We start from the raw sequence: 27,648 nt of genomic DNA, 5'->3' as shown, positions 1-27,648 counted from the left end.
GCACCACTGTACTCCAGCCTGGGCAAGAGAGCGAGACCCTGTCTCAAAAAAAAAAGAAAAAAGAAAAGAAAGAAATCCTAAGCCTTACCTAGTGAATGTTTGATACTAGAGAAGCCACTCAAAAGGGCCTCATTATTAGTAATGCCCATGATGGGGACACCAATGTCTTGGCCAACAGGGTCTCTCCTGGGAATCCCAAAGCAGTCTGTAGGGCTGGGCTGCATATAGAATCTCCCCAACTGGCCAGGCATCGTGGCTCACGCCTGTAATCCCAGCAATTGGAAGGCTGAGATACACAGATCACCTGAGGTCAGGAGTTCAAGACTGGCCTGGCCAACATGGTGAAACCCCATCTCTACTAAAAATACCAAAAATATTAGCCGAGCATGGTGGCGGGCACCTGTAATCCCAGCTACTCAGGAGGCTGAGGTGGGAGAATCGCTTGAACCTGGGAGGTGGAGGTTGCAGTGAGCCGAGATGGCGTCACTGCACACTCTAGCCTGGGTAACAGAGCGAGACTGTCTCAAAAAAAAAAAAAAAAAAAAAAAACTCCTCAATTGTGTGTACCAAGGTCCCCACAAAGACTTCACAAAAGCAGAGTCTTCATCTATGATGAGTGGTATGAGAATACAGGCAGCTACAATGGAGCATCGGTCTGGCACAAGTCAACTTCTTTATCAGCAAATCCAGTTTTTCCTAAGGAAACAGCAGAGATCTATGGCAGACTCTAACACAGACACACCTATTCACTTTACCACTAGAGCACTTTTCCCTTCCAGCTACTATATCCCCACATTTGCATAATTAAATGAGCCATTACATTGGTTTTTCCAAAACTAAGTAACCATCTGCCCTAAAGCGGTATCCATGTCTTGCCTCTTAGAAAATTCAAGACTCACTTTTGGATTCTTGTAAAAGCCTAGGTTTATTGTTGAATTTCCCTGTGTGTTTTCTCCTCTTTTCATGAACATTTCAAAGGTCTTCAGGTCAAAACTCAGTCCCACCTCAAGCATCCTGAGCTCCCTTCTCTCAGGCAGTCTCTGAAGCACGTGGCCCAGCCCTGTGATGGTGACAGCACAGAGAGATCTCCTTCCCATCAGAGTCACTGGTAGCTCTCTCCCCCTCACTACCACAGGGCCCTGACGTGGCTTTCACAAGAGTCCCAAAGCAGGAAGATGCCACTCAGGGGGCACAAGCTGGCTGGGGTGCTAGAAGGAGATAGGATCAGAGATCAAGAAAAACAGAAGAATGGCTTCCTCCACTTCCAGCTCTGTTCTCTTTTGTTCTCAGGCCAGGAGGGTGTTTAGCAACCTGAGGGGAGAGTGTCCTGGACAACTTAGTAAAAAGGAGAGAAGCCTGGGCGCAGTGGCTCACACTTGTAATCCCAGCACTTTGGGAGGCCGAGGCAGGCGGATCACAAGGTCAGGAGTTCGAGACCAGCCTGGCCAATATGGTGAAACCCCGTCTCTACTAAAAATACAAAAATTAGCCGGGCATGGTGGTGGGTGCCTGCAATCCCAGCTACTCAGGAGGCTGAGGCAGAATTGCTTGAACCCAGGAGGCGGAGGTTGCAGTGAGCCGAGATCACGCCACTGTACTCCAGTCTGGGTGACACAGTGAGAGACTCCATCTCAAAAAAGAAAAAAAAAAAAAAAAAAGGAGAGAAAATACAGAATCAATCTAAATGCAAGTATTATTCTCACTGGCACCTGCGTGTGGGAGGCTGGCCAGGAGAGAAGAGCTAAGTGGGAGGAAGTGGTGCAAGGCAGATGACAGGGGAAGGGGCTGGGCAGGGTCTCTGCCTTCCTGCACCATGGAGGCACTCACTTTATCACACTGGTGGCTAGGGATGCTGGGGTCAGGAGGGGCAGCGAAACAGGCTTGCACCTCCATGGGTGCCTCTGCCCTCATCCAGCACCCTGTGCACAGGCCGCCTGCCACTCTGGTCATGCCTACCATGGCTGGCAGGTGCTATTTATCACTGGGTCTTTTTACCTAAATGTGGCAGGGAGAGAGGATAAGGAGGGGGAACTCTTCACAGAAAAATGTCCTTTCTCTCTAGATCCACGGGCTCCTTACTCTTCACACGTCTGACTTGATCTTTTGCTTCTTCCAGATTCAGACCTTTCTTGTAAGTGGTCCCCTCCCGAGTCCCAATGTGCTCATTCTTCCAGGGGCTCGTAGTTACTGCCTTGAGGGAACCGTTTGGGTGTCAGCCACCTGACCCCAGGTTACAAGCAAAGAGGAGCCACAATTAGCCTCTATTCAAACAAAGGATTCCATCTATAGAAGCTCATTTGTTTTCCTCGCTGCAGCTGGCTGGGCTGGGGGGCTGGGAGGGGGTTTCTCTGTCACTTTTTTCTTAAACTTTTCCTTTACATCCAGGAAATGACCAATTCATTACAGTTAAAGAGTAAGTTAGGGGCCGTCCCAGCAACCAGCCAGCTCCTTGTATTTCGGGCTTTTTGTTCCATTAAAATACCAGAAGAGCTGTTTCATTCTGGCACTCCCTTTCCGGGGCTTGAAGAGAACCCAGAGGTGATTTCCAGCCATAGGTCTCCCCGTGAGCCTTGTAAACCCTCAAAATCACCACCCTCCCCTTGTATCAGGAAGCTTAGGGCAAACACCTCCAGCTCTAGTGAAAGCTGGATTTCCTACCCGCCTCCCACCCCTAATTCTCCAGCCCCATCCCCAAAGTACCACTGGATTCTGGAGTCAGATGAGCCCCAGCTGTGTCCCTTCCTAGCTTCATGCTCATGGGCAAGTCAGTTAAACTCTCTGAGCCTCAGAAGGGAATAATGATAATGGTGATACCAACTCAGAAGGTTTGCAGAGATTAAAACCCATTCGGATTTGTAAATGATGCTTAATAGACTTTAAAAGCCTATTTAAAGTTAGACAGCATCATTTCTCAGAATGGTGGGCTAGAGAGGAGCTTTTCAGATTTTTTCTTGTGTGCCTAGAATGTAAGCATCTGCAATGGCACTTGTAACACCCCTGGCGAGGGAGTCCTAATCAAATAAGGGTGGGTCTACTTGTCATGTGTCCTTCAAGGAGTTAAATACTAAAAAGAAACGTGCAAACCTTAAGGGAACCTCAGTGCTGGACACACAGTAGGAGAAAATCTCTCTCCATTTCCTGATGGTTCTGGGTAACTGTATGAACTTAAGAGGCTTAAGAAGACATAGGAAACAGTCACACCTGCCTCACAGATGACCTGAGTTGACAGTCACCCACAGCCCCCAAAGCTGTGGTGGCCTAGGAATGACAGCACAGAAAATCACCCCAGTTTCAGTCTGACTGGACCCCACGCCTGGTCCCTCCCACCCCATCCCCTTTTGCCCTCTTTATTCTTGTCTCTCTGAATTGACAATGGGTCAGGTCTGTCCAGAAAGGGTTAACCTTCAGGCTGTCAGCCAGGTGATTACTAAACTGGAGCCCTGATTTATATTTACTGGCACATAATTCTTTGCTTTGACAATTGTGTCTGAGTGTTTTAATGCCTGGCTGGCCCTGCTGGAGTTTGTTTGACCGTGTTTGGAAAAGTGACTTCAGTGCTTGTGGTAGTAATTGGCCTGGCACCACGGGCTGGCGACATGGCAGTGTGATGGACTGGAACAATTTGAACTCAGCAGCTGATTTATTTTCTGTGGCTTTCTGCTTCTGCTGCTTCTGGTACTGCAAAGGCATCAAGTGGTCAAAGCCGACATGGGGCCCAGGGCCTTCTATCTGGTAGGTATGCATGGCGTGTGGAGGTGGTGTTTTTCTGCTAGATGTCCTTCTACAAATGGCCAGGAATTTTCCAATGGCTCATGGTAGAAAAGGTTCCTATGCAGTGTTTGGCCTGTGATATTCCTTTGGGTTCAGTATCTACCAGGCTGACCTGAGATATGCTTTGCCAGGAGTGTAGACATAAACCCGAATGAGAACAAGCAGAGAAGATTTATGGAGAGCTCTCTATAGCGAGGGAGTCAGCCACTAGCACTTGGTTTTGGCATTTAGTCAAAGTCAGGTGGGCGAGTAGGCAAGCTTTAGAGTGAGAAAAAAAGGGGAGGGCTTCAGGTGTCCTCTGATAGGAGGTTGTTGACATGAAAGAGCTGGAGGCAGGCTACTGAGAAGCAGGGTGCCCTATAGAATTGGTGTGGAGAGCATATCTGGCTTTCTCTGGTTGGTCCTGAGTTGGAAGGAGGGCCAAAATTTAGGGAAGCTGGCAATGATTGACCAAGTCCTGACTGTTTGGGGGCTGATTGCTATAGAGGCTGTGGTTTGGCTTCCTGGGCTGGTCGTTACAGAGGCTGTGGATCAGAGTTCACTTTTCATATATGGTCTGGCCATTGTCCGTTTGCATATTTGGTCTCTCGATGGAGACTAAATTTGAGAATCCTAGTCAGTCTGGATTATGTTGGCATGGTTAAGCTGCTACCTAGTAAAAATTTATCACACAGATGTTTATCATAGCAGTAGTTATAATTGCAAAAAAACACAAAACATAAAACAAGGCCGGAAACAGCCAGAATACTCAATTTTATAGAATTAAAATTAAGGTGTATCCACGTTGCGCTAAACTTTTATTTTTTATTTTTTATTTTTGAGAAGGAGTCTCCCTCTGTCGCCCAGGCTGGAGTGCAGTGGCGCGATCTCGGCTCACTGCAAGCTCTGCCTGCCGGGTTCACGCCATTCTCCTGCCTCAGCCTCTCCGAGTAGCTGGGACTACAGGCGCCCGCCACCACGCCCGGCTAATTTTTTGTATTTTTAGTAGAGACGGGGTTTCACCGTGGCCTCGATCTCCTGACCTCGTGATCCGCCCGCCTCGGCCTCCCAAAGTGCTGGGATTACAAGTGTGAGCCACTGCGCCTGGCGCTAAACTTTTAAAGTGAAGACATTCTAATGACATTGGAAATGTTTATAAATGTGATGCAAAACGACAACTTGATTCAAAAGTCATACATACTATGTAATTTTAGGTATAAACAGAGGTTGGAGAGTCTTCCTGGCCCTTAATTTTTAGGTAAGATGTCCTCAAATACCCGTTACAGGGGTACAGGCAGTCCATTACCCCCCTGGGATTTCTGAAAACTTTCTGAAGATGCATACAATCGTCCTATGCATACAATCACCCTGGCTGTGAGATCCTGCTTCCCCAGGATTATTTAAATTCTGGAATATTGGCTCATCATCTCTCACACGCTGCCTCTAACCTATGCCATGTCAATCCAGTTGTAGAGCTCAGTTCTTTCCTTAATTTCAACAAAAACTCAGTCACCTAAGGCTTTTGCATAGAGCAGAGGTATCCAATCTTTTGGCTTCCCTGGGCCACATTGGAAGAAGAAGAATTGTCTTGGGCCACACATAAAATACACTAACACTAACAATAGCTGATGAACTAAAAAAAAAAAACAAAACAAAAAAACAACAACAACAACAACAAAAAACAAAGGGTCCGTGCATAAATTTCATAATGTTTTAAGAGAGTTTATAAATTTGTGTTGGGCCACATCCAAAGCCGTCCTGGGCCACATGCAGTCCGCAGGCCGCGGGTTAGACAAGCTTGGCATGGAGGGATTTTTATCCTGCTAGGCATACTAAAAAATCAATATTGTTAGCTGGGTGTGGTGGCTCACACCTGTAATCCCAGCACTTTGGTAGCCGAGGTGGGTGGATCACTTGAAGTTAAGCGTTTTGGACCAGTCTGGGCAACAAAGCGAGATCCTTTCTCTATACAAAATTTATACACACACACACACACACACATATATATGGCACTCTATAGATAGAAGCTCTCTCTACATATATATTATATATTCTCTCAGTCTGTCTGTCCCTTGGCATTTTTCCCTGTTCTGGATCCAGTCTCCCGCTATGTTCTCCAGCCACTTTGTCTTCTTTTTCTTTCCTTTCTCTTCCTCCTCTGCCCTCACCTTCTAGAGGAAACACAGATCCTTCCTTAAGGGTAACTGCATAACATAACGCAACCAATTCATCTCTCTCCAGTTCCTGCTGCAAACTTTGCTCTCCCTCCACATACCCAAGGACTCTGCTAAAGCTTTAAAATTACCAATTGTATTTTTTTTTTCTTTTTTTTTGAGACAGAGTTTCTCTCTTGTTGCCCAGGCTTGAGTGCAATGGCGCGATCTCAGCTCACGGCAACCTCCGCCTCCTGGGTTCAAGTGATTCTCCTGCCTCAGCCTCCCGAGTAGCTGGGATTATAGGCATGTGCCACCATGCCTGGCTACTTTTTGTATTTTTAGTAGAGACAGGTTTTCTCCATGTTGGTCAGGCTGGTCTTGAACTCCCGACCTCAGACGATCTGTCTGCCTCAGCCTCCCAAAGTGCTGGGATTACAGGTATGAGCCCCCATGCTTGGCCACCAGTTGTATTTTTAAGGGCTGCCAGGTACATTTGCTCTGAGAAACAGGCCTTCTTTTCCTCCCAGGCCCTGTTGGGTGAATAGGGGAGGGAGTGGGTGTGGGCAGGTGTTTTTTCCAGTAACACAGAGTTGTTTGAAGATTAAAGACAGGGTACACATACAATTCCTAGCACAGGCCCTGGCACTGTGATTGCGCTTGTTGCTTTATCAAACGGTATCAAAGGGGGCCTCCTTAGGTCTTCAGTGTTTCTAAGCCTTATCAGCGTTTTGCATATCAGACGCCAGCTCTGCAGATAACTCCTTCCTTACTGGCTTCTGTGCAATTTTTCCTCTAATCTGTTCTTAAAGGGTAGAACTTTCTACCCCTGCTTTTTACCAAATAATCTTAATCAGTTTTGTTTTTCTAATGTTTATCTAAGAAGTCCTTAATTTTGTAAATCTCGGGGTTAATTTTCAGTTGATCAAATCTGAAAGGCCTAAGAAAGTTAATGCTTTTAGATTTTACTGTCAAATTTTTCCCTTTTAAAAGTAATGAGGCTCTGGGCTGGAAACAAGCTGTCTTTAGCTGGGAGCTCAGACATGTCTGGTCTTGGGTATAGGGCCAGTGGAGAACCCTGTCAGGAGCCTTTTTTTGTATGAGGGACCTGGAAGCCACCAGAAAAGAACTCTTTCTACGAGAGTGAGAGGCTGGGTGGGTTGGCTCAGATCTGTAATCCCAGCACCTTGGGAGGCTGATGTGGGAGAATCACTGAGGCCAGGAGTTTGAGGTCAGCCTGAACAACATAGTGAGACCCTGTCTCTACAAAAATAAAGATTAAAAAAAAAATAGCTTGGCACGGCAAACGTGCCTGTAGCCCCAGCTACTCAGGAGGCTGAGGTGGGAGGTCTCCAGAGATTTTTCTTTTTAAAAACATATTTATTTATTTAGAGACAGGGTCTTGCTATATTGCCCAGGTGGCTATTGACAGGCATAATGATAGTGTACTACAGTCTCAAACTCCTGGGCTAAGAGGACTTACTGATGAACATGTCTGAGACACCCCGATGACTTACAGAAATGTCTGAGGGGAACCCTGAGGAATCTACAAAGACTTTTTTCTTTTCTTGCCTTTTTTTTTTTTTTTTTTTTTTTTGAGGCAGAGTTTCGCTCTTGTCACCCAGGCTGGAGTACAATGGCACGATCTCCGCTCACTGCAGCCTCCACCTCCCGGGTTCAAGCAATTCTCCTGCCTCAGCCTCCTGAGTAGCTGGGACAACAGGCGTGTGCAACCAGGCCGAGCTCCAGGGATTTTTCTGATACAGGGCAGAGCCATAGCTAGCTGCAATGTACTGAGCCAGGAGTTCAAGTCTGCAATGAGCTATGCTTACACCACTGCACTCTACCCTAGGCAACAGAGCAAGACCCTGTCTCTAAAAATAAATAAATAAGAGAGAGAAACTGAAAAACACTAGTTGGTAATAATGCCCTTGGCTTCTGGTCGGGGGAAGGAGTGGTTTCAAGTAACTGCTGAGTGTATGTCTCTCCAGTTGTTTCCCACCCAGCATCCCATGGCTGTGATTAAGTCCTAATCACATAAGATAGGATAGGAGGCTTAGGTGATGGAGAGCTGATGTAGACACAGTCACACAAAATTTCTTTGAGATATTGAGGACACAGACAGCACTGTGGGGACAAGCAGAAGCAAGTATGGTTCAGGGATATTCCTCAATGTGCAGATCCACGTGGGACCTGTGGAATAGGAGCCACCAAGGAACACTTCCTGCTTCAGAGGGTAGAGTCTCAGCTAGGAGGCTCTACGAGGTGGCCTAGGAGACAGGCACAAGGCAGCTGCAATGGGGGATGGTGGTACCTTTGGTGAATACCTTAAGCTTTAGGGAGTGGCAGTTGCAGCAGCCTCAGTGCTGTTGACTCAGTGTTGACATCCTTGGCTTTAAGCAGGAGGCAGCACTATTTGCTCAGATATTAGCACCCTACATGGCAGGCACTGCAAAATGGTAGGCGAGAGCTCAGAGTCACACAAGACTAAAAGAAAGCAGAGTAGAGGAGGGGGAGGTTGGTGGAGAATCCAAGATAAATGTGAGATTTGGTAGCTAAGAAGACTTACCGGTGAACATACCTGAGGCACCCCTGAAGACTTACAGAAATGTCTGAGGGGAACCCTGAGGAACAAAAAGGCCTCCAGAGATTTTTCTTTTTGAAAATGTATTTATTTATTTAGAGACAGGGTCTTGCTATATTGCCCAGGTGGCTATTGACAGGCATGATGAGAGTGTACTACAGCCTCAAACTCCTGGGCTCAAGCCATCCTCCTGCCTCAGCCGCCTAAGTATCTGGGACTACAGGTGTGTGTGACCAGGCTGGGCTGCAAGGATTTTTGTGATATAGAGCAGAGCCATAGCTAGCTTCAATACACTGAGTGCCTGACATCGATTATCACATTTAATTCTCATAACAATCCAAGAGGTAGGTAATATTAGCCTCATTTGGCCAATGAGGAAGGAAGAGGTCAGAGAGGGTACATAACTAACGAGGAGTCACATAGCTTGTGAAGTTCAAACACAAGTCTATTTGATTCTAAAGTCAATGATCTATGTATTAGTCTGTTCTCACACTGCTATAAAGACATACCAGAGACTGGGCAATTTATGGAGAAAAAAGGGTTAATTAACTCACAGTTCTGCAGGCTGTATAGGAGGCATAGCTGAGGAGGCCTCAGGTACCTAACAATCACAGTGGAAGGCAAAGGGGAAGCAAGCACGTCTTACCATGGCAGAGCAGGAGAGAGACAGAGAACGAAGGGGGAAGTGCCACACACTTTTAAACCATCAGATCTCGTGAGAACTTACTATCATGAGAAAAGCAAGGGGGAATTCTGCCCCATGATCTAATCACCTCCCACCAGGTCCCTCCTCCAACACTGAGAATTACAATTTGACATGAGATTGGGTGGGCACACAGAACCAACCATATCACTCTAACACTACACCATCATGCCTCCAAAGAGGACCAGAATTTGGTCAATAAATTTACTTAACAAACATTTATTGCATGTCTACTATATTCCAGGCACTGTTCTAGACACTCACTATATAATCATGAACAACATAAACAAAATCCCTGATCACATTAGGTTTAAAGACTGGAAGTTATTGAAATTGTAACCTTATGTTGTTTTCAGACTAGTCTGACCTTGGACACACAGGTTACATAAGGAAATCTGAATAATTCTGAGGCTTGAGATAACTTGGATTTCCATTACTCAGCCCTGCTCAGGGCCAGCTGCCAATGCCTCCCCCACTACTCATCTGTACATAATCTGCTCCATTACACTGATTTAGGAGAAAAACATAGTTCACTGCTGTTTTCCAAAGAATGAGAATAACTTGCGCTGGAGAGCAGTTGAGAACAGGGGAACAAGGACAGAAACAGAGGACACGATGCTCTTGAGGATTGCTGATGCCTATGCAAGAATGTTTGCATTTAGAAACAGCATCTATATTCATATATATACCCATGTAGTACATATATATATCCATATAGCTTACACACAATCAAGCTCTCATCCACATCCCTTTGAACAGATAGAGTACCAAGACAGGCCGGTCAAGAGCATGGTGAGTGTATATATACAACTGATGCTATGGGAATATTGGCAGGGTGGACTAGTCAGAGTCAAGTATGACACCATTGCTAGAAGCTTTCTATACCCCAATGTAAGAGATGCAGGGTACATGGAATCATGATTTGACTTCCATTTTAACTAAGCCCATGACAAAGGAGGTAGAACATAGTTGTTAAGAACTTGAACTCTGTAGCTGGGTGTGATGCTGCATGCCTGTAGTCCCAGCTACTCAGGAGGCTGAGTTAGGAGGATTACCTGAGCCAGGGGAGATTGAGGCTGCAGTGAGCTATGAATCTGCCACTGCACTCCAGCCTGGGCATGGTATGAACTCTAGAGAAAAACTTCTTGAGTGACTCCATGTTGTGCCACTTACTAGCTGTGGGGCCACGAATAAATGATTTAATTTCTTTTTGCTTCACCTTCCTTTTTTTTTTTTTTTTTTTTTTGAGATGGAGTCTCACTCTGTCACCCAGGCTGGAGTGCAGTGGCGCGATCTCGGCTCACTGCAAGCTCCGCCTCCCGGGTTCACGCCATTCTCCTGCCTCAGCCTCTCCGAGTAGCTGGGATTACAGGCGCCTGCCACCACGCCCAGCTAATTTTTTGTATTTTTTAGTAGAGACGGGGTTTCACCGTGGTCTCGATCTCCTGACCTCGGGATCCGCCCGCCTCGGCCTCCCAAAGTGCTGGGATTACAATCGTGAGCCACCGCGCCCGGCCTTTTGCTTCACCTTCCTATCTTTAATATGGAGACGGCCAGGCACAGTGGCTCGCACCTGTAATCCTAGCACTTTGGGAGGCTGAGGCAGGAGGATCACTTGAGCTCAGGAGTTCGAGACCAGCCTGAGCAACATAGTGAGACCTCATCTCTACAAAACAATTAAAAAATTAGCCAGGTGTGGTGGAGCACACCTGTAGTCTCAGCTACCCAAGAGGCTGAGGTGAGATCACTTGAACCTAGGAATTCCAGGCTACATGCCACTGCATTCCAGCCTGGGCTACAGAGCAAGACCCTGTTTAAAAAAATAAAATAAAGTGAAATAAAATAAAACACAGGTAATAATAAAAGCTGCCTCACAGGATGGATTGTAAAGATTAGCAAAATATAAGTGTTAGCTATTATTAACAAAGTAAGATTCTTTGGATAATCGGTCATGATTGATATTATATGTGTTTATGAAATCCTATTTCATTTTTCCTCTTTCAGGGCAGAAAGGAAGATTATATATTGCATCATTCCTTTCACGTACAGCTAGGTTTTCGCCAATTGATTACTGGTGGAAATGATAGCCACCCTCAGTCTTGGCACTTATAAACATCCTACAGGGTTTTTGCCCCTGCTGCAGCAATCCTGAAAGTCACATGAGATGGCAACATTCTAAGATGGTAGAACCTCCATCAGCCTGGGTCCCTGAGAGATTATATGGAGCAAATCTCCCCTCGCCCCATCCTTATCTACACTGGACATGTCGCATAAACAAGAAATGAATGCTTTACTGTATCAAGCCAGTGAGATTAGTGATTCATTGTTACCAAAGCATAATCTCTCCTATCCTGATAGATAGGCACCATGGGCCTTCCTGTTCCAAGACTTGGAGTCTTAAACGCCTACAGTGCTAGGTTATCTACTCAAGTCCTGGGTGTGGAGGTTTCTCCATTTAAGCCTCTTAACTTCTTCTTATTTTTTTTTTGATGGAGTCTTGCTCCATCACCCAGGCTGGAGTGCAGTGGCGCCATCTCGGCTCACTGCAAGCTCCGCCTCCCGGGTTCACGCCATTCTCCTACCTCAGCCTCCCGAGTAGCCGGGACTACAGGCACCCGCCACCACGCCCAGCTAACTTTTTTGTATTTTTAGTAGAGACAGGGTTTCATCATGTTAGCCAGGTTGGTCTCGATCTCCTGACCTCGTGATCTGCCCTCCTCGGCCTCCCAAAGTGCTGGGATTACAGGCATGAGCCACCATGCCCGGCCGTCTCTTAACTTTTTAAGAGCCACGGATTCTTTTTATATTGCGAACAGCAACCCACATTTTTTAAGGAAAGATAAAACATTCCCCCTTACTTTTCAAGCTGGATCTCAGCAGAAAGTCTTGCTGCTATTTTTCCAAATGCCACACTCATTCATTCTTCTACACCTTGACTCATCAAGTTTCCTTTTGTTTTGTCAGTTTGTCCAGTTGATGGCCTAGCCTTCATGAAGTATAAAGTCTGCTTAAAATGTTCATGTATCCATGGCCAGTCGCAGTGGCTCACACCTGTAATCCCAGCACTTTGGGAGCCCAAGGCGGGAGGATCACCTGAGGTTGGGAGTTTGAGACCAGCCTGACCAACACAGAGAAACCCCTTCTCTACTAAAAATACAAAAATTAGCCAGGCGTGGTGGCGCAGGCCTGTAATCCCAGCTACTTGGGAGGCTGAGGCAGAAGAATCGATTGAACTCAGGAGGCGGAGGTCGCGGTAAGCCAAGATTGCACCACTGCACTCCAGCCTGGGCAACAAGAATGAAACTCTGTCTCAAAAAAAAAATATCAACAAAGTTCATGTTTCCCTTTTCTAGAATCTTACTGCACTTATAGTTAACATTGGCACTTAGTAATATAAGATCTTGTTTTAGGGACCTTGGCTTTATCACTCTGGTGAGATTAAGGGCACAGACATTCTTTTAGATCACCACAGGGCCTAATGCAGCATTAGGCCTCAAATGGCCTATAGATATTTATTGAATTAAATTTCTAGGCAATGTATTAAAGCCCAGACTTGCCACATTCTTGACTCTTTTTTTCTTTTTTTTTGAGATGGAGTCTCGCTCTGTCACCCAGACTGGAGTGCAATGGCGTGATCTTGGCTCACTGCAACCTCCACCTCCCGGGTTCAAGCGATTCTCCTGCCTCAGGCTCCTGAGTAGCTGGGATTATAGGTGCCTGCCATCATGCCTGGCTAATTTTTGTATTTTTAGTAGGGACGGGGTTTCACCATGTTGGTCAGGCTGGTCTCAAACTCCTGACCTCATGATCTGCTCGCTTTGGCCTCCCAAAGTGCTGGGATTACAGGCGTAAGCCACTGTGCCTGGCCATTCTTGATCCTTTCTTCCTAGACTAGGTCTGTGGGTAAAGAAAGGTGACTGGAAACATTCCCCATCACATTCTGGTCTGAATGAATTAGGGCATCTTTTTCCATGCTCATTAGAAAGGTGGATATGGCTGGGTGTGGTGGCTCACACCTGTAATCCCAGCACCTTTGGAGGCCCAAAGTGCTGGGTTTACAGGGAGGATTGCTTGAGCCCAAGAGTTCAAGACCAGCCTGGGCAACATAGCGAGACCCCCATCTCTACAAAAAATAAAAAAGTTAACTGGGTGTGGTGGCATACACCTATGGTCTCAGCTACTTGGAAGGCTGAGGTGGGAGAATCGCTTGAGCCCTGGAGGTTGAGACTGCAGTGACCTCTGATCGTGCCACTACACCCCAGCCTGGGTGACAGAGCAAGACCCTGTTTTAAAAAAAAAGAAAGAAAGGAGGATATGTGTGTTGTGGGTTAGGGAACTGGGAAGGGGTGAGAGTCAGGGAGTTGACACAATATTTATTTCTATTCCCTTATATATTGCTGAGTAAATATAGCTAAATTCTTATGAGCCTCTGCAGGTAAGCCATAAAGCTCTCTAAGGACAAGGACCATGCTTTCTATTGATCAAATATTGATAGTTCTTTTATTTCAAACAAGACTCAGTGACAGGACCTTATATTTGCAGCATTATTTAAAATGTACAAGATATTTTCTAATTTTTGTCTTATTTGCTCTTTATAGTAATCAAGGCTCCACATACCTGGTTTAGGTCACTGTACTGCCAAGTTAAAAAGAAGTTGGAAATGTTTCTTTGAGTTCTTTTGTGTTTCTTGTTTCTTTTCTTTTTTCTTTTCTGTTCTGTTTTTTTTTTTTTTTTTTGAGACAGAGTCTTGCTCTATCGCCCAGGCTGGAGTGCAGTGGCGTGATCTTGGCTCACTGCAACCTCTACTTCCCGGTTCAAGCAATTCTCCTGCCGCAGCCTCCCGAGTAGCTGGGACTACAGGCACCCGGCACCACGCCCAACTTATTTTTCTATTTTTAGTAGAGATGGGGTTTCACCATACTGGCCAGGCTGGTCTTAAACTCCTGACCTTGTGATCCGCCCACCTCGGCCTCCCAAAGTGCTGGGATTACAGGCGTGAGCCACCGCACCCAGTCTCTTTTTAGTTTCTACACATCCAGCAATAATCTTCCTTATTTGAAATTTAGTGGTGAGCACAATTCAGTGCCCACTTGTAAGAGCTGGCACCTTACAAGTGCCGCTAATCTTGGCCTGCATTGTTCACAAGAGGAGAGGCAGCTTCCTGTTTCCTTAGCCACAATGGCTGCAGAGTCACTTAACACTCTTAAGTTCCATCTTAGGACAAGCAGACAACGATCACCAACTGAGAACTCCTGAGCCAGGGCACCACCAAAGCCCCCTTGACCCAAAATTTAAGGGTTCATACTTTCTCCAATTGATTGGAGCTGGGGACCAAGCCCCGGAACCGAACCAAACCAGTTACCTGGCTTCTCAGGAAGCTATCCAGTGTTGCTGGGAGGTGTGGGGGTCAGGAACTCAGAGGTAATTCAGCCTTTCTGGGCTTAGAAGGTCAGAACCAAACTGGTCTTGGGCAGGAGAAGGAAGGAGCCCTGTCCTCCTAAGCCCTCCCTTCCTTGGGTTCTGGGAGGAAGCTCTGGGCTGCTGGCCTCTGCTTCCTCCACCTGGCACTTCCCCATTCTTCCACCTTCTTAGGTTGACCGACCATTTCAGTTTGCCTGGGACCAACGGGGTTCCCAAGATATGGACTTTTAGTTTTTTGTTTGTTTTTGTTTTTTGAAACAGTCTTGCTCTGTCACGCAGGCTGGAGCGCAGTCGTGGGATCTTGGCTCACTGCAATCTCTGCCTCCTGGATTTGAGAGATTCTTATGTCTCAGTCTCCCAATTAACTGGGTCTACAGGCACACACCACCACACCTGGCTAATTTTTGTATTTTTAGTAGAGGAAGGGTTTAGCCATGTTGGCCAGGCTGGTCTCAAACTCCTGGGCTCAGGTGATCCACCCACCTTAGCATCCCAAAGTGCTGGGTTTACAGGTGTGAGCCACCACGCCTGGCCTGGACTTTTAGTTTTTAAGCCAGTAAAATCCTGGAAAAAAAAAAATAAGTTGGTCATCTTAGGACTTCTGGGACTTTGGCCCCAGTTTTCTCCTCTCTCACTTCCCATGGTCTCCCCAGAGATTTCACTGACTCCACAGCTTTCACCAACTTTTGATGCCTAATTCCCCAATAGACCCTCACCTCTGGCTGCTCCTGAGCACCAGGCCAGCATTTCAACCACCAGGCTTTATTGTCATTTACACAGCTAACCTTAAATTCCATGGGTTCTAAATGAGTCACCCTCTCACGCCTCCACCCCACCGACCCTGCTCCCACTCATCTTGCTTGTACTTCCGCATTTGTCAATGCCACAGCATTGTTTCAGTTGTTCACGATTTGTAATATTGACTCATATTCATTGAATACCTCCTCTGTGCCAGGTTCCGTCCTAGGTGCTGGGGACTCAGCAGTGAGCAAAAGTCATGAAGCCCTCATGGAACTTGCATTTTAGTCAAGAGAGACAGGAAAAAAAAAAAAATATATATATATATATATATATACATAGAGAGAGAGAGAGAGAGAGTTAAATACTGTGGGCAACATTATTTTTCAAAAATTTTTATGGCCGAGCGCAGTGGCTCACATCTATAATCCCAGCACTTTGGGAGGCTGAGGCGGGTGGATTACTTGAGGTCAGGAGTTCGAGACCAGCCTGGCCAACATGGTGAAACCCCATCTCTGTTAAAAATACAAAAATTAGCCAGGTATGGTGGCACACACCTGTAATCCCAGCTACTCGGGAAGCTGAGGCAGGAGAATTACTTGAACCCAGGAGGTGGAGATTGCAGTGAGCTGAGATCGCGCCACTGTACTCCAGCCCCGGCAAAAAAGTGAGACGCCGCTCAAAAAAGAAAAAAAAATTATTTCCTTGAAGTTTCTTTTTTGAGACAGGCTCTTGTTCTGTCACCCAGGCTGGAATAGATGGTGTGATCTCAGTTCACTGCAGTCTCTGCCTCTGGGACTCAAGGCTGGACTTGAACTCCTGAGTTCAAGTGACCCACCTGCATGGAACTCCCAAAGTGCTAGGATTAATTTTTGCCCAGCCCGGGGAAAAATTAATAAGGAAATATAAGGAATGCTTAGGGTGGGAGATGCAATAATAGATGAGGAATGAAGGGAATCCTTTTGATGTGATGCAGAGGTCTGAGGAAGTGAAAACATGAGCCAGGGACCTCTGAAGTAAGAGTATCCCAAGCAGAGGGCACAGTAAATGCAAAGACCAGTGTAGCTGGGCAGACCAGGCCAGGGAAAGAATGATAAGAAATAAATCAGGAGCCGGGCGAGGTGGCTCACGCCTATAATCCCAGCACTTTGGGAGGCCGAGATGGGCGGATCACGAGGTCAGGAGATCGAGACCATCCTGGCTAACACGGTGAAACCCCGTCTCTACTAAAAATACAAAAAATTAGCCGGGCACGGTGGCAGGCGCCTGTAGTCCCAGCTACTCGGGAGGCTGAGGCAGGAGAATGGCGTGAACCCGGGAGGCGGAGCTTGCAGTGAGCCGACGTTGCGCCACTGCACTCCAGCCTGGGTGAAAGAGCGAGACTCCGTCTCAAAATAAAATAAAATAAAATAAATAAATAAATAAATAAATCAGGGATAAAGTGGGGGTGGGGGGAAATCAGTTTCTGTAGGGCCTTGTAGATAAAAGCATTTTATTTTCACTCATTTACCCTTTAATTTGTTGCCAAACCACAATGATCCCACCTCTCTCTTTCCCATTTCTGCAGCTAACGCCTTGAGACAATCCTTCCTACTTATCATTTGAATTATTATATTGGCTTCCTGAGCGGTATTTTTGCCCCTTGTCTCTCCCTACTCTAATCCTACTCATGGTTGCTATAATCTTCTTGGAGCACAGCTCTGATCATCATCATCATAAGATCATTAGCATACATTTACGTATCTCTGAATAAAAATGTACTTCAAAAGGAGGGGGACAGACACAGGAGATACGTTCCCACAACTTCCCAGCATGTCCTTGTCAGAAATAGATAAAACTGTCAAAAGTATGTTGTCAAACATGTCAGAGTTCTGTTTTTATGCCATAATGTAACAATTGCAAATTTTTCATCAAAATAAAAAATAAACAGAAAGATGAATTAGTCACAACTCCTTTAGTTGCCACTAACAGAAACTCAGTTCAAGCATCTTTCAGAAGGTGATAGATGTTAGCTCACATAGATGGATATTTGACATCTTCAGGAATGGCTAGCTCCAAGTGCTCAGCAAGGGCAACAGGAAATTATCTTTCTCTTGGATTTGCTTTGTCTCTCTGTTGTCCTTACTCTCCAGCAGACTCTACTCATGCAGTGGTAAAGACGGCTTACATCCCCTCAGCTTTGCAACCCCAGTGGAGAAAGGGTGCCTCTTTCAGCAGAAGTCCTAATGCTGACTCTCATTGGCTCACTCTGGACAAAGGGATTACTCCTCAACCACTCGTTATGACTGCAGTTAATCGGTCCTGGGTCATACACCCACCCCTGGAGTCAGGGACTGAGGTCAACCTCATTTGAACTACATGGCCAGAGAGTGGAGATGGGTGGTTCCCAAAGGAACACTTGGTATTCACAATGGAGGAGGGATGGTGGGCAGGCAAAAACAAGTGTCCACAATCAAAGGCTAGGAGCACCATTTTTGGTGAGCCCTAACCCCAAACACCTCTAAGGACTCAATAGGCCTCCGCCCTCAAATAGTATTAGTCACGTTGTACCTATAATTCATCATTTAAATGACTTTCTTGCCCCAACATCTTAAATGGCTCTCCATTGCTCCCTCTTTGCCAGTCAGCTCTCTTCCTTCTCTGAATCTACTTAGTTGCTTGACAACAGGACCTGGGGATGGAAAGAGTCTTTATCTCTGAGAGCAAGCTTTCAATATGTTGCAGCTATTGTTTATAACGCCTGTGATCATAGGCACAGACACATTGTTATTATTACTTTTTGAGATGGGGGCCTCACTCTGTTGCCCAGGCTGGAGTGTCATGGCACTCATGGTAACCTCCATCTTCTGGGCTCAAGTGATCCTCCCTCCTCAGCCTTCAGAGTAGCTGGAACCACAGGCAAACATCACTGCACCCAGCTAATTTTTTGTATTTTTCATAGAGATGGGGTTTCACCATGTTGCCCAGGAGGGTCTCAAACTCCTGGGCTCAGGTGATCCTCCTGCCTCGGCCTCCCAAAGTGCTGGGATTACAGGCATAAGCCACCGCGTCTGGCCGCAGCTGTCCCCCCAAATATTTCAAGTAGGCATCTACTGAGACTTAATACCCACACAACAACCTTATGAAAAAGTAGGCTTATTTCCATTTTATGTATGGGGAAGATGAGGCACAGACATGTTGACTACCTTGCCCACTGTTTTTTTTTTTTTTTTCACACAACCAAAATATGGAGGCTCTGGGATTTGAACCCAGGGCTCTCCGACTCCTAAGTCCCCTTAGAAACCTGCACATTATTCCATTTCTGTGAAGGGGAGGGAAAGAGCTCCTCACTTAAGTCTACCAACAGCTCTCAAATCACCTGAAACTCACCAGCAGCCATGACTGTCCCCCCAGGGGAAGTAGGTAGCCAGATATCACCTCGTTCTACTTCTTTACCAGCCAGAAAAATGGAGCAGAACCCGAACTGGTGGCTTGATGAGGGAACACTCAGAAAAGTAAAGGAAGTGGTGGTGCTAAAGCATCCTGCTGCCTCTTACCTCAAAGATCCTTCCACCAAACAAATACCGCCCACCTTCGAAAACAGTCATTGTGGTTGGAACAATGTCCGTATAAAAATAACCGGGCTTATCTTACTCAATCTTGCTCCCCTTCCTTGTCGGGAAAATGTCTGCCGTTCTGGTCTAGTCGGTGCAAGACAGACTTCCCGCCCGGTGTCCAGCACTGAGGGGGTGTTGCAGCTATGGTCAGCCTCCCTCTGCGGCCCCTGAAGCAAGCAGAGAGCGCCTCGGACCTCGTGCTGGGACCTAAGCACGCAGCCCGGCTCCCAGGCCCCCAGAGGGCGGGTTCCTGGCTCCGCTCAGAGGCCTTTCAAGCCCCATTCGCCTCCAGCTCAGAGGCCCCTGGGCCCACCTACACTCTGGCCCCTGATGGGCTCGGATGACAACTCAAAACCCACATCCTGAGGGAATTCTGATGAAACCTCTGAAGGCTCCATGTCTTGGGGAAGACCAGGTGGGCGTGAAAGTCGGTCTCAGCGGAGACGCTCAGGGGCGCGTGGGCCCTAGAAAGGCCGGGCTGTCCCGAGCAGGGGCTGGAGTGAAGCAGCTGGTGGAGAACACGGGCGCAGGTGTGAGCCTGATGAAAGGGTAGGCTGCTCAGTGCTCTGTAGAGAGCACCTGCAAACAGTGAGGAGGAGGCTGATGGGCTGGGCCCTCGCAGGGATGGGCAAGGCATGGCCCTAATGAATCTGGCTCCAAGCACACCCCCTCCAGCTTAAGCTTGGGGACTGGGAAAGGAGGAGGCCCAGGGGGCAGAGCTGAGAGGACATCTCAGGAATTAGGGTTACCAAGCAACTGAGGAAGACGCAGGAGCAGCTCCTAGCTGAGTTTGCCCGGGGTGCAGCACCGAGGATGCCTGGCGGGGAGGATTGGGAGGGAGGGCTTTCCTTGCCCAGTCATACTTGGAACCTAGATCCTTGGATTTTAATGCTTTTGTGGGAGACATGAGACAAGATCTTGGACCGAGGAGGTGAACATCTGTTGCATTTTATCCAGTATATTCCCGTCTTATAGTGAGAGACTATTTAAGAATGTTAAGTTCCCCATATTGATGGAAAGAGAAGTCTAAATGGACTCTTTCAAAAATTTTAAATGTATGTTAAACTTTCCATTATGGAACATTTTACCCACCGCCCTCCCTCCCCATCACCTGGATTATTTTGAAGCAAAATCCAGTCATCGAATCATTTCGCCCATAAATAGTCCAGTCAGTATCTCTAAATTTTAGAGCTGTTATTCTCAGCCCAGGACAGTTTTGCCCCCTAGGGGACATTTGGCAATATGTGGAGACTTTTTTTTGTTCTTACAACGTTGGGGGAAGGGGTGTGCACCCAGCATCTAGCTGCTGGAAGACAGGGTAGAAACAGGGCTGCTACGAAACATTCTACAATGCACAGGCCAGCGCCTCACGACAAAGAACTACATGGCTCAAAATAACAATTGTGACAAGGTTGAAAACCATGTTTTAGAGTCTGAAAGATAAGAACACTCTAAATACATCACTACAATATTGTTAGCATTCATAAAAACAATAATTCCTTAATATTGAATATCTGATTAATATTAAAATTTCCCCAATTATCTCGTACATTAAAAAAATTTGGAGTTTAAATCAAGATCCAAGTAAGACTCATACATTGCAATTGGTTGATGTATTTCTTTTTGTTTTTTCCTGCATCCAATCATCCATTATAGTTGATGTATTTCTTAGGTCTCCGTGAATCTACAGGTTCCCATCCCTCTTTTTTCCTTGTAATTTATTTATTATAAAACAGATTTATTTTTAATTACAAAAGAGTACACGAGTACATTCCTGATATCAAAATTGAAACATACAGGTAAAGCAAACATTTCCTACCTATGACAGTCCAATCCCAGTCCTCTCCCCAAAGAACTCGTTTATCAAAATTGTGTGTGTATTGGTTAAGATTATATTCAACTGGCCGGGCACACTGGCTCACACCTGTAATCCCAACACTTTGGGAGGCCGAGATAGGCGGATCACCTGAGGTCAGGAGTTCGAGACCAGCCTGACCAATATGGTGAAACTGTGTCTCCACTAAAAATACAAAATTAGCCGGGTGTGGTGGCGCATGCCTGTAATCCCAGCTACTCGGGAGGCTGAGACAGGAGAATTGCTTGAACCCGGAAGGCGGAGGTTGCAGTGAGCCGAGATTGTACCACTGCACTTCAGCCTGGGTGACAGAGCAAGACTCCATCTCAAAAAAAAATTATATTCAACTACATGTTTCAAAAAACATAATAATAACAAAAGCTTTAATTTTATTTTTCAGAAAGATAAGCCAAGGGATAGGCAGTCCAGGGCTAATATGGCACCTCCATGAAGTTTTTAGGGTCCCAAGTTTCTTCTAGCTCCCTGCTGTACCATCTGTGAATGTGACCCCCATCCTCATGTAGCACAACGGCTAATGGAGAACCATCCCTCTTATCTATATTAGGACTAGGTAGCAAGATGGAAAAGTGGAAGGGCATATCTCTCTGTATTAGTTTGCTAGGGCTGCTGTGACAAAGGACCATAAATTGAGCAGCTCATACCACAGAAATTTACTTATTGTCTCACAATTCTCACAGTTCTGCAGGCTAGAAGTCCAACATCAATGTATCAGGCAGGACCGGTTCCTTCTGAGAACTGTAAGGAAAAATCCGTCCCATGCCTCTCCCCTAGCTGCTCATGATTGGCTGGAAATCTTTAAGTTTCCTTACCTTGTGGAAGCATCACCCCAATCTCTGCCTTGGTCGTCACATGGCATTCTCCCTGTGTGTGTGTTTCTGTGTCCAATTTTCCCCTTTATGTAAGGATATATTTATATTGGATTAGGGCCCACCCTCATGACCTCATTTTAACTAATTACATCTGCAAGCGCTCTATTCCAAATAAGGTCGCATGCTGAGGTACGAGGGATTAGGACTTTTATATATAAATTTTGGGGAGAGACAATTTAACTCACAGCACTCTCCCATAAAGAGACTTTGTAGAAGTCTCATACACTTCTTTGTTTATACTTCTTTCGCCAAAACTTAGTCTTATGGCCACATCTTGCTGCAAGAGATGCTGGGGAAGGGAAGCTTTCACTGAGCACATGACCATCCCCCCAAAAATCAGTTTTTTGTTACCAAAAAGGAAGGAAAAATGGACAGGGCAACTACCAGCAATCTGCCATGGAATGTATTCTACCAGACATTTTTCTGTATGTTGCACGTAACCAAATGAACACAAACTGGGTGGCCTAAAATACCAGAAATTGATTCTCTCACAGTTTTGGAGCCAGAACTCCAAAATCAAGGTGTTGGTGGGGCCACAGTCCTTCCAGTGCCCCTAGTGGACCATCCTCCCTGGCCTCTCCAGCTGCTGGTGGCGTCTTTGTTCCTTGGCCTTGCATCACTTCAGCCTCTGCCTCCGTGTTCACATGGACTTCCCCTCTGGGCCTTCTCCTCTTCTGTCTGTCTGTTTGTTTTTGTGACTGGGTCTCGCTCTGTCGCCCAGGCTGGAGTGCAGTGGTGTGAACACTGCTCACTGCAGCTTCGATCTCTGAAGCTCAAGCGATTCTCCCATCTCAGCTTTCTGAGTAGCTGGGGCCACAGGTGCATGCCACTGTGCCTGGCTAATTTTTTGTAGAGATGGGGTCTCACCATGTTGCCTGGGCTGGTCTCAAGCGATCCTCCCACCTTGGCCTTCCAAAGTGCTGAGATTATAGGCGTGAGCCACTGCACCTGACTCTTTTCTGTCTCTTATAAAAACACTTGTCATGGTTGGGTGTGGTGGCTCACCCCTGTAATCCCAGCACTTTGGGAGGCGGAGGCGGAGGTGGGTGGATCACCCGAGGTTGGGATTTCAAGACCAGCCTGACCAACATGGAGAAACCCCATCTCTACCAAAAATATAAAATTAGCCGGGTGTGGTGGCACATGCCTGTAATCCCAGCTACTTGGGAGGCTGAGGCAGGAGAATTGCTTGAACCCAGGAGGCGGAGGTTGCGGTGAGCCAAGATCACGACATTGCACTCTAGCTTGGGCAACGAGTGAAACACTGTCTAAAACAAAAACAAAAACAAAACAAAACAAAACAAAAAACAAAAACACTTGTCATTGGATTTAGGGCCCACCCAGGTAATCCAGGATCATCTCATTTTAAGATCCTTTATTTTTACATCTGCCAAGACCTTTTTTGCTTCGTTTTTCTCACACCCAATCACATCCTGGACCCATCCATGAGTTCCAGGATGCGACCATATCCTTTAGGGTGAGGGGACCATTCAATGTCCTACACCCTCCCTGGAGCAGCAGATATTTCCAGGAATAGCAAAATATGGCTCTCCACATTGTCCTTGTTCATTTTAATTAGCAATGGCAGAGGAAGGGGACTGTGGTAAAACTTTAATGAAATGCTACACACTCTGGGAAGCATAAGTGGATCTGGTTGCCTAGGGTCTGTTTAAAGTTAGAGAAACTCGGAAGGTTCTGCCAAGTGTTGGCATGTGGGTGCCAAGCTGTTTTTGGTAGAATGGTAAACTATGCTAGCATGTTTTTCGACGTTTACCATGCATTTTAGAGAGGTTTCCTGCTAAATGAATTTTCAACTGAGAGCCAGCTCAGGAGCGGACACAGAAAGATGGAAGGATAAGAGAAACATTTCCAATGTACCAAGCTATGAGTTGCAGGGCCTCACTTCTTACTTAAAGAGCAAAATGTTGGCTAGGGGTAGTGGTGGAAAGTTCCTGATGCCAGATTTTTGAGGTGAGAGAAAGAAATAGTATCAGCCCTGTACCTGCCACCCTGTTCTTCATCTGCTTCGATTTCAGTTTCAGTATTTACTGAGACCATACTGTGCACCAGGAAAGACTTATTTTCCTCAAGGCTCACAGGCAGCTAGGTGTTATTACTTTGTCCACTTTCCAGATGAGATGCTGTGATTCCGAGAGGTTAAGGCACTTGCGCCCATGATCACGTAGCTGTAAGTGGCTAAAGCAGAAGTTTTGAATGTTTTCGGACTGCTAACTTGGTGCTCTTTCTACCACAGCATGAGAGATGAACATTCCTTTCTGCTTACGGGTGCCCATCCTGGTAAGGAGGTAGAGAGAGGAGCAGGCTCATCTCCTACCCACCAGGGCTTGCTCCTCCCTCCCATCTGAAAGCAGAACAGGCTGCGGCAGGAGGCATGCAATTGGTGTTTCTGCCGGTCTCCAATCCTAGTGGAAGAAACTGCCTAATTAAAGTCTGCAGCATGCCCAGAAGCTTCTCGGGTTGTTTTCCGTGCATTCCCAGAGCCTGATGATACATATTCTTCATGTTTATGTGGCGGGATACACTGTGCTCCATGAGCATGAAGTATTAGTGAGCCAATTTCACCATCTACGCAGCTACAGAGCAACCGGAAGGCATCCCGGTTTTAATTTATGAGGGACTAGCATGCGCAATCAATAGGTGCCCCACAGGTTATTAAAGAGGAGAAAGATGGCTCAGGCAGCCCTGTTTACTAACAGGGAAATGGTCTTCTGGCAGCTTCTGGCTTGCAAGGCATTTACATTTCCTTTTCAGGCCAGAAACAGTGGTGTTCCCTTTTCATCTCAGCCCCAAGCCTAAGAACAGGAGGCTGGTGGAGGCTCAGGCAGAATCTGAAAGTGCCCTTCCCTGCACTGTAATCTCAGAGAGAGGATGGGGTGGGGAGTCAGCCCAAAGATTTATGAAGTCCCTTTGTGTTTTGAGGCCCTGGAGAACAATAGCTTTCCAGGATGGGGGTTGGAATGTAGGGGATGGGAGTGGGTGACTGGGTGCGAGAACAATGAAGAAAAAGGAATAGGCAACTCCTACCAGGCTGGCTGGAAGGGAAGTGGTCTTTGGTCCGCCTGCCAGTCTCTGGAGAAGTCCTTTTATTCGCTGCTTTTGCTTTCTCTTTGTTTTGGGTCCTTTGATTTCAGGAAGCTATGGTTCTTTTGCAGTCTACTTTTTAATAGTTCTGGAGGAAGAGGGTAGATTGGATTTTAAAATAAAACAGTAACAGCACTCGGTCATTTAAGTAGAAAGGAAAGAAGTACTTCCCTTCAGTCCACATTCTGGAGGGCAAGATGGGGTAATACAGCAGTTCTCAAATTTTTTTGTCTCAAGACCCCTGTATATACTCTTAAAAGGTATGTAGGTTAGTGGCAGAAAATTTAAAATATTTGTCAATTTTAAGATCACAACAATAAACCCATTACATGTTAATATAAATAACATATTTCTATTTAAATTAAATTTAATTAATTTTAGCACGGTGAACTAGATTTAATTTTTTAAAAAACAGGTAAACTGATTTCTTTTTAAAAAAATAAAGGCCAGGCGCAGTGGCTCACGCCTGTAATCCCAGCACTTTGGGAAGCCGAGGCGGGCGAATCACGAGGTCAGGGGATCGAGACCATCCTGGCTAACATGGTGAAACCCCATCTCTACTAAAACTACAAAAAATTAGCTGGGCGTGGTGGCGGGCGCCCAGAGTCCCAGCTACTCGGGAGGCTGAGGCAGAGCGAGATGCCTTCAAAAGAAAGAAAGAAAGGAAAGAAAGGAAGGAAAGAAAGAAAGGAAAGAAAGGAGGGAGGAAGGAAGGAAGGAAAGAAGGAAGGAAGGAAGGAAGGAAGGAAGGAAGGAAGGAAGGAAGGAAGGAAGGAAGGAAGGAAGGAAGAGGAAGGCCCTGGTCCTCCCGGCCCTCGCGGGGCAGCTTCATGTTCTGGTGCTTTGAGGGCGTGATACGGACGAGACGATGCGGATGGGCTTCCTGTGCAGCTTGTGCCAGTTCAGATGGCTCATGGCCAGCTGGACCTGGTTGCCATCCGCCATCTGCACCAGAGCGTTCTCCTTATTGAACGGGATCTTCATGCGCTGCACGTCCCCGTAGACGCTGAAAAGAATAAAGAGGCTTTGGGGACTGGGCGTGGTGGCTCACGCTTTTAATCCCAGGATTTTGGGAGGCTGAGACAGGCGGATCACGAGATCAAGAGTTCGAGACCAGCCTGACCAACATGGTGAAACCCCGTCTCTACTAAAAATACAAAAATTAGCTGGGCGTGGTGGCGTGCTTGTAATCCCAGCTACTCGGGAGGCTGAGGTAGGAGAATCACTTGAACCCGGGAGGAAGAGGTTGCAATGAGCCGAGATCATGCCATTGCACTCCAGCCTGGGCAACAAAGCAAGACTCCGTCTAAAAAAAAAAAAAAAAGGCTTAGGGGTGTGACTGTCTCTGGGTTGAGGTTGCTGACCAGCAAGACAGAATTTCCTGCCCCCGCCAGGCCCGGGATGGAGATCCGGCCTGCTGCTGCAGCTGCCGCCACCGCCAAGGGGATGGCCAGGGGGACCAGGGCTCCATGGATGTTGGGAACTGAAAGATTGAAGGCCGCGGCCATGTCTGGTCCAGCAAGGGCTGGCTGTACCCGGAGGGCAGGTCTGGGCGTGGTAGTCGCTGCTCTTGCCGTTGTTGTACTTGACGTTGAGGCTGATGAGCTTGGAGAAGTCAATGCACAGCGTATGGCAGGTGTTATAGGTGTTCTGCCAGTCCAGCTACAGCTTGGCATGCTGGGCGTTCTCGGGGTCCGCATACTGCAGCAGAGCTTGGAACTGGTTGTCCTTGATGAAGGTGATGGTCTTCACTTTGCCGAACTTGGAGAAAATCTGGTGCAGCACATCCAGGGTCACGGGGTAAAAGAGGTTCTCCACGATGATCCCGAGCACCGGGCTCTGCCCGGCCATGGCCATTCCTGCGTCTACGACCGCCGCCGGGGCCGTCAAGGCCAGGTTCCCCGACTGGACCGAGTTCACGGCCTGAGGGCCGCCGGGTCCCGCGCCTGGTTGGGAGAGCTGTCGGTCTTCAGCCCCTTGTGGCTGGAGAACTGGATGTAGATGGGCTGGCCATGCAGCACGGGCGTCACCGAGGGATAGTAGTTCACCACGCTGTTGGCAGCCTCCTCCGTGCTCAACTCGATGAAGGCCTGGTTTTTCCCCTTCAGCATCAGGAGATTAGTGACCTTCCCAAAGGGCAGCTCCAGGGAGATCACCTCCCCTTCGGTGACGCCGATGGGAGCTTCTGGATGTGGGTCACTCTGGAGGGGACACCGGCGCTTCTGCTGTCACCTTTGAACTTCTTGCTGCCATGTCCATTTGGTGCAGAGGCTGAGTTGCTGCTCATGATAAATGGTCTGTTAGTGACACAAGTAGAGAAAAGCTCATCAGATCCCCGCTTTGTACCAACTGCTATTTCTGGGACAATGCCGTCCATGGCACACACAGCAGACCCGCAGGGGGATGGAGTGGAGGCGCCAGAATATTTTATTATTTATTTATTTATTTATTTATTTATTTATTTATTTATTTTTGAGAGGGAGTCTCGCTCTGTTGCCTAGGCTGGAGCGCAGTGGCACGATCTTGGCTCACTGCAACCTCTGCCTCCTGGGTTCAAACAATTCTCCTGCCTCAGCCTCCCGAGTAGCTGGGATTACAAGCACATGCCCAGCTATTTTTTGTATTTTTAGTAGAGAAGGGGTTTCTCCACGTTGGCCAGGGTGGTCTGGAACTCTTGACCTCAGGTGATTTGCCCGCCTTAGCCTCCCAAAGTGCTGGAATTACAGGCATGAGCCACCATGCCTGGCCCATATTTCTATTTTTAAAAATCATATCTTCCAAACAAAATTTTCAGCAAGAAAAATGAGATTATTTTACATTTTTGAAAAATGGCATTGTTTTGCATTGTGAAATATT

The 27,648-nt window shown here is 46.9% G+C and overlaps 1 pseudogene; it reads right to left on the bottom strand.

The window, feature by feature from the left end:
* Window positions 1-23,116: 23,116 nt before the first annotated feature.
* On the bottom strand, window positions 23,117-27,184 carry LOC100593780 (annotated as a pseudogene).
* Window positions 27,185-27,648: the final 464 nt, after the last annotated feature.

The sequence above is a fragment of the Nomascus leucogenys genome, chromosome 1a (genome assembly GCF_006542625.1).
Source record: "Nomascus leucogenys isolate Asia chromosome 1a, Asia_NLE_v1, whole genome shotgun sequence".
Taxonomy (NCBI): Eukaryota; Metazoa; Chordata; class Mammalia; order Primates; family Hylobatidae; genus Nomascus; species Nomascus leucogenys.
Note: the sequence above shows the minus strand (reverse complement) of the source record. Positions and strands in the feature narration are given on the sequence as shown.